General features: G+C 40.2%; 1 protein-coding gene across 1 annotated transcript in view; it reads right to left on the reverse strand.

Moving 5' to 3' along the window:
- The window catches only part of NYAP2 (neuronal tyrosine-phosphorylated phosphoinositide-3-kinase adaptor 2), a 359,909-nt gene extending 357,228 nt beyond the window's left edge, over positions 1-2,681 (reverse strand). The window contains exon 1 of the mRNA XM_069727546.1: positions 1,469-2,681. The gene's annotated coding sequence lies outside the window, so the exon portion shown is untranslated. The remainder of the gene's footprint in view (positions 1-1,468) is intronic.
- Between the last annotated feature and the right edge of the window lie 4,194 nt (positions 2,682-6,875).

Consider the following 6,875-nt stretch of genomic DNA (forward strand, 5'->3'; position numbering starts at 1 on the left):
TGAAACATAGCTAAAGAATGTTCCATTGCTTAGGCGGAATCATCATTGAAAAGTATTGGAAAACTGGGTGACAACTTCTGTGGAGGCCGTGATGGCTGTGAGTTTGTTTGCCACTCATCTTGCCTACAAATAGATGGATTACATTAAAATTTGAACAAATTGTCAGGAGAGGGCAACTCAAGGACTTACTGTCTATTTACTGATGATTCTGGGTCATAAAAGACACAGTACTCCTTAAAGGGTGAATACTCAAATAGCTCAAGGACATCCCAACTCCCTGCCCGCAAATTGGAAAGGTACAAGTTATACTCATATATATATGTACATACATTTAAAGCCATTTTCCTTCAACCAACAAGTGTATCCAATTAATATAATAGATTATAAGAACTGTTTGTACTAATGTGTTACATTCCAGAAATATTGTGAGCCGTACTTTCTCCAGTGCATTAATACCATCAAGCGAGTCATAAATAACTGGTCAAAAAGGCAATAACATAATGTCCTACTGAGATGTTAGCAGTTCATTAACCCCAGCACTCCATGCACACAAATATGGACAATGACATATGATGGTCACATTCACTTGTCAGAGTTTATAGAATATCTAACCTCAGATTTTCAAAATAAGCATCTAATTTTATAGTAACATAATGGTTTAACTAGCGTCTGAAGTTCATCGTTTTGTATCTAGTATGTGCGTACAGTAGATTTTGCTTCCAGATTGGAGACTAAAAGTAAAATCCTGATTTGTCTGAGGGTGCCATGGTTACTATAATGTGTGTTACATTTTTGCATTTTTTTAATTATCATAAACAAATCAGCAAAACCATGTCAGTTCAAATGGAAGCATTTCTTGCCAATCCCACCATTCACCAACCAGAGCATCCTCCATAGCCACAAGTGCACAATGAGGTGAATAAAAAGGGTAAATAATTCATTCTTGACCTGTGCTGACTTCACATTAGTGTTGCCGGTCTGAAACCATCATTTATGTGTTCACTCAAGCCTTTATTTCACAGGGGGATTTCTCTGTAGTCTTTCTCTCTCCCATAGAAACATATATATGTATGTATAGAAATATATATATATATATATATATATATATATATATATATGTATATATATATATATAGCCTTCCTAAAAGTTCTATTCTCTGAGTCCTACAGAACTGAAATGAGCACATATGTTTCCACAATCTATTATTCATAATATCCCAAAGCAATACAACTTAGCAGCTGGCAAAATTCTTCTAGCAAAGCTTAATGAAATACTATATTGTACTCTAAGCATAAACAAGAGATTACTTGGCTGTGGAGAAGCTTTAAGTTGAATTTGGTAAGAACATTTACACAATATACACTAAAGAACATTGTTCATGGTCATAAACTTCTATCTGTATATAAAATATGCGTAAAAATGGCTTGAAAATCAATAGGATTATATTGCACACAAACGTATACATACCCAAGAAATTATGCCTAGATGAGCAGTAGAATAATGTGACTTTATCAGCAGAAGCCCTTTCTCAGGGTTGGTCTCAGTGCAATCTGAAAGAATATTTCAGCACCATAAAACAGACTTGAAATCGGACAGTCTTTCTTTAGCTAAAGTGCTTTTTATGATGAAGTAGTCCACAGTGTAAAATCTTGCATCCTTTTACGACGGTATCCTTTTAATCTTCACAATCAAGGCTTTGGCCTTTAAAGTTGACGACAACGTTACAGTGGAACGAGAGAAAGAGAAAAATCAAAAGAACGTTTCCTCTTTAAATCCAGATGCAACAATATGAGCACATAGATAATGGGTGTGTGCCAATGACACCCTGTTCTGTGGTCCAACACGGGAGAGTGTGGATAATATCTCTCCACTTTACTACACAGAAAATTGCAGCACCATCAAATGCAATCACGCTCGGCTGTCTGCGGTGCCTCATTTGAATGTACACGGAGGAGGCAAAAATGCCCAAAAAATATTACAGCCGAGCCCGTAATCCATTGCAAATGGCTTATTCCTCGTGAAATGATGTGTGTTTCATTCCTACTTAGATACTCAAATGGTTTTAAGCAGTCTGGCTCATGGAGTACTCCCTCCCCTGTGACTGCCGGCAGACTTGCACTCCCTCTCCCTTTCTGGCTGCTTTAGTCTGTTGATGCTTTTGTAGTGTAGATTAATCAGGGATAGCGGAACAAAGAAAGTGCCTACCTTCCTCCCAAATATATTGTAGCCAGTCTCTTCTTTCGCTTTGCAATCCGTTCTCTTCCACCACAGAGAGCAGAGAGCATTCCAGCACCTTGGACAGCTCCTGCTAGTCAGGCCCATTGGAAATGTGTGGAGAACAAGCAACTGAAGAAATTGGCCACTGAGCAGAGAACCATCATTCCACCTTTCACCGTCATCTTCAGCAAAGCATCCCAAATCACCCGTCCGCTCAATTAGGGATCAGGATAACGTAAGAGCCACATGAAAAATGACAAGTGATTCTCTCATCCCCCTTAGGATCTAGTCATCAGGAGAAAACGAGTCAGAACAAAGACTGCAGTCCAAATGAACCTTTAGCCCATGATGCTCCTACAGAAAACAAGCAAGCCTTGAGATAGAAGGAGCATGTCTGTGTCTCAGAGTGCTAGCCGGCCTTCCTGACATCGCTTTTGCACTCTCTTCCTCATTGTACAGCAGTAAAATGCATTCAATTCATGCTGACGTAGATCAGGTTGCTGCTGCTGGGGTAAAGATGGGAGGAGCGCATTAACCTCGTCAAAACAACCCCCCACCACCTGCTCCCACTGCATAAATACAGAAGGGCTCCGGAATAAAGCTGCATAGATTATCCCATGTGTCTAAACACTTTTGTATCAGGAAAAGATAAATATTCTTCGGGCAGACACTGATTTCATGCTTTCAAGTGACTTTGCATAGAAGATACAAAAAATATTCTTTTATTATTGCTGTGTCTTTAAACTTTCCTCCCCGCAAATATAAATCCGCGTGTGTTCGCTGAGGTTATTTCTACGTGAATGTTCTCTTTACTTTTTGTTGTTTTGCCTTTCACGGTGATTGAATGTCCTATGCAAAGGGCAAAGCAATAGATACTGTGTGCTGACCTGTGTGTATGTGTCTACACATACAGTATATACTGTATATACACTCCTCAGCATTGAAATGGCAAAACCAAAAAAGGTTTGAGAAACTTCAAATGAGAAACTGAACCCTCGCATGTATCTGGGTGAATAAAGTCCACCTTTTTCACTTATTTTCATTAGAGTGCCACTTCCATTCTATGTTTTTTTATATTTGGAGGCTGGTTGCTTGTAGAAGTATTGCAGCAACGTTAGGACTTCAACATTGAAATTGCAACACCGAGAAAGAGTAGCCATGGAATTATGGAAATCATTTAATCGATATACAGGTCCTTCTCAAAAAATTAGCATATAGTGTTAAATTTCATTATTTACCATAATGTAATGATTACAATTAAACTTTCATATATTATAGATTCATTATCCACTAACTGAAATTTGTCAGGTCTTTTATTGTTTTAATACTGATGATTTTGGCATACAACTCCTGATAACCCAAAAAACCTGTCTCAATAAATTAGCATATTTCACCCATCCAATCAAATAAAAGTGTTTTTTAATAAAAAACAAAAAAACCAACAAATAATAATGTTCAGTTATGCACTCAATACTTGGTCGGGAATCCTTTGGCAGAAATGACTGCTTCAATGCGGCGTGGCATGGAGGCAATCAGCCTGTGACACTGCTGAGATGTTATGGAGGCCCAGGATGCTTCAATAGCGGCCTTAAGCTCATCCAGAGTGTTGGGTCTTGCGTCTCTCAACTTTCTCTTCACAATATCCCACAGATTCTCTATGGGGTTCAGGTCAGGAGAGTTGGCAGGCCAATTGAGCACAGTAATACCATGGTCAGTAAACCATTTACCAGTGGTTTTGGCACTGTGAGCAGGTGCCAGGTCGTGCTGAAAAATGAAATCTTCATCTCCATAAAGCATTTCAGCCGATGGAAGCATGAAGTGCTCCAAAATCTCCTGATAGCTAGCTGCATTGACCCTGCCCTTGATGAAACACAGTGGACCAACACCAGCAGCTGACATGGCACCCCACACCATCACTGACTGTGGGTACTTGACACTGGACTTCAGGCATTTTGGCATTTCCTTCTCCCCAGTCTTCCTCCAGACTCTGGCACCTTGATTTCCGAATGACATGCAAAATTTGCTTTCATCAGAAAAAAGTACTTGGGACCACTTAGCAACAGTCCAGTGCTGCTTCTCTGTAGCCCAGGTCAGGCGCCTCTGCCGCTGTTTATGGTTCAAAAGTGGCTTTACCTGGGGAATGCGGCACCTGTAGCCCATTTCCTGCACACGCCTGTGCACGGTGGCTCTGGATGTTTCCACACCAGACTCAGTCCACTGCTTCCTCAGGTTCCCCAAGGTCTGGAATCGGTCCTTCTCCACAATCTTCCTCAGGGTCCGGTCTCCTCTTCTCGTTGTACAGCATTTTCTGCCACATTGTTTCCTTCCAACAGACTTACCATTGAGGTGCCTTGATACAGCACTCTGGGAACAGCCTATTTGTTGAGAAATTTCTTTCTGGGTCTTACCCTCTTGCTTGAGGGTGTCAATGATGGCCTTCTTGACATCTGTCAGGTCGCTAGTCTTACCCATGATGGGGGTTTTGAGTAATGAACCAGGCAGGGAGTTTATAAAAGCCTCAGGTATCTTTTGCATGTGTTTAGAGTTAATTAGTTGATTCAGAAGATTAGGGTAATAGGTCGTTTAGAGAACCTTTTCTTGATATGCTAATTTATTGAGACAGGTTTTTTGGGTTATCAGGAGTTGTATGCCAAAATCATCAGTATTAAAACAATAAAAGACCTGACAAATTTCAGTTGGTGGATAATGAATCTATAATATATGAAAGTTTAATTGTAATCATTACATTATGGTAAATAATGAAATTTAACACTATATGCTAATTTTTTGAGAAGGACCTGTAAATGAATGATGAGCAAATTATGGGGAAACAAATGGCCACACAATTTTCAAAGCATCTTGATTTTTTTCAGAAATACATGCACTTACATGGTTTGGCATGTTGCAAATGAGATTATTAATGGTTGCCTGAGGGATGTTGTATCACACTGAATACACTCCGGCAGCAAATGGTAAAGATCTGCTGCTGATAGGTCCCTTTGAAATTTCCAACCAATGACATCCTAGATGTTTTTAATAGGAGACAAGTACAGAGCGCTTACAGGCCATCGTAGCATGTTGAAGCAACACAGGCAGCTCACAGCAGCATGAACAACATTCAACCTGGCATTTTCGTGTTGAAAAATAACTGTGACACTGGAGACATGCTTTTGTCTCACCTTTATTTATGATGAGCTCTCTTGCCATCTGACCATGGACATCTTGACTACCCTGCCTCATGCCTCACAACTAGTGATGGGCGAGAAATAAAATGCTCGGTTGCTCGTTGCTCGGGTCAAGCAAATTGGAATGCTCAAGTGCTTGACCCGAGCAACTAGCCCAATGTAAGTCTATGGGAAAACCGAGCATTTTTGCCGCAACCCCCCGGGGGTCCTTTTAAGGTCTATAAACATCTGAAGTCGATGGAAACAGTGCTCAAATTATATGGGAACATCATGGGGAATACCCCTGGAAGCATTTCTGACTCCCAGGTCACAGCTATGAACAATGTTGTCAGAGTCTTTCGCCACTTTCACAGGCGCACAATAAAACATACAAAAATGAAACCAAAATGGATTTTCCTGGGAAATATGTTAAGGAACATCCTTTCCAGGGTAATGATTTGTATGTAAGGCTAAATAAATAATTCAAAACAAAAATGTTCCTCCACTACTTGGGCTATGTTCCCACGTAGCGTTTTTGAGGCATTTTTCAACTTTGGCATTGCTTTAAACCAATACAAATGCATTCACTGGGTAATGTCATTTTAACATTTTACCACCTTATTTGGCCATGTGGTGTGTGACGCATCATCAGACACATCCTGTTTCATTTATGAAGAAGGGACTCTGAAAGTCCCAAAGTCTATTATTATAGGGTCAGCAGTTGGCCATCACTATTCTTAGAGAGCCATCAGCTGGCTATGCTTTGTTGTTCCCATTGTTAAACAGTGGGTCCCTTATACAGTTATTGTGTATGCAGTGAGTGGCAGGGTTGCACAAAATTTGGATGCACCCCATCAACCCATTGAATAGACGTCATGGATGATCACATGCAACCAAAGTATTCATTTTGGTACTCCCATATTGTTTGCTTATGCATTGAAAGCAAGGCCTGCCCTGCTAAAAAAGTTACACACACGCCAATAAGCCTTTGAACCGACGGCATGGATGTCCACATGAAACCAAATTTACCATTATTTATTTGGTCCTCCCATACTGTTTTCCTATGCATTGAATGCAAGGCCTGCCCTGCACCAAAGTTACACGCACCCCAATAAGCCTTTGAATCCATTTACTGGATGGCCACATGAAAACTAAGTTCACATTATTCATTTGGTACTCTCATAACATTTGCTTATGCATTGAATGCAAGGCCTAACCTGCCATAAAGTTACATGCTCCCCTATAAACCTTTGAACGTACATACTGGATAGCCACATGAAAACCAAGTTCACATTATTCATTTGGTACTCCTTTACTGTTTGCCTATGCATTGAATGCAAGGCCTGCCCTGCACCAAAGTTACACGCACCCAAATAAACATTTGAACCAATGTCTTGAATGGCCACATGAAAACAAAGTTCCCATTATTAGTCATTTGGTACTCCCATAAAGTTTGCCCATGAAGTGAATGCAAGGCCTGCCCCAAATTTGCA

Source organism: Ranitomeya imitator, chromosome 5, assembly GCF_032444005.1.
Source record: "Ranitomeya imitator isolate aRanImi1 chromosome 5, aRanImi1.pri, whole genome shotgun sequence".
Lineage (NCBI taxonomy): Eukaryota > Metazoa > Chordata > Amphibia > Anura > Dendrobatidae > Ranitomeya > Ranitomeya imitator.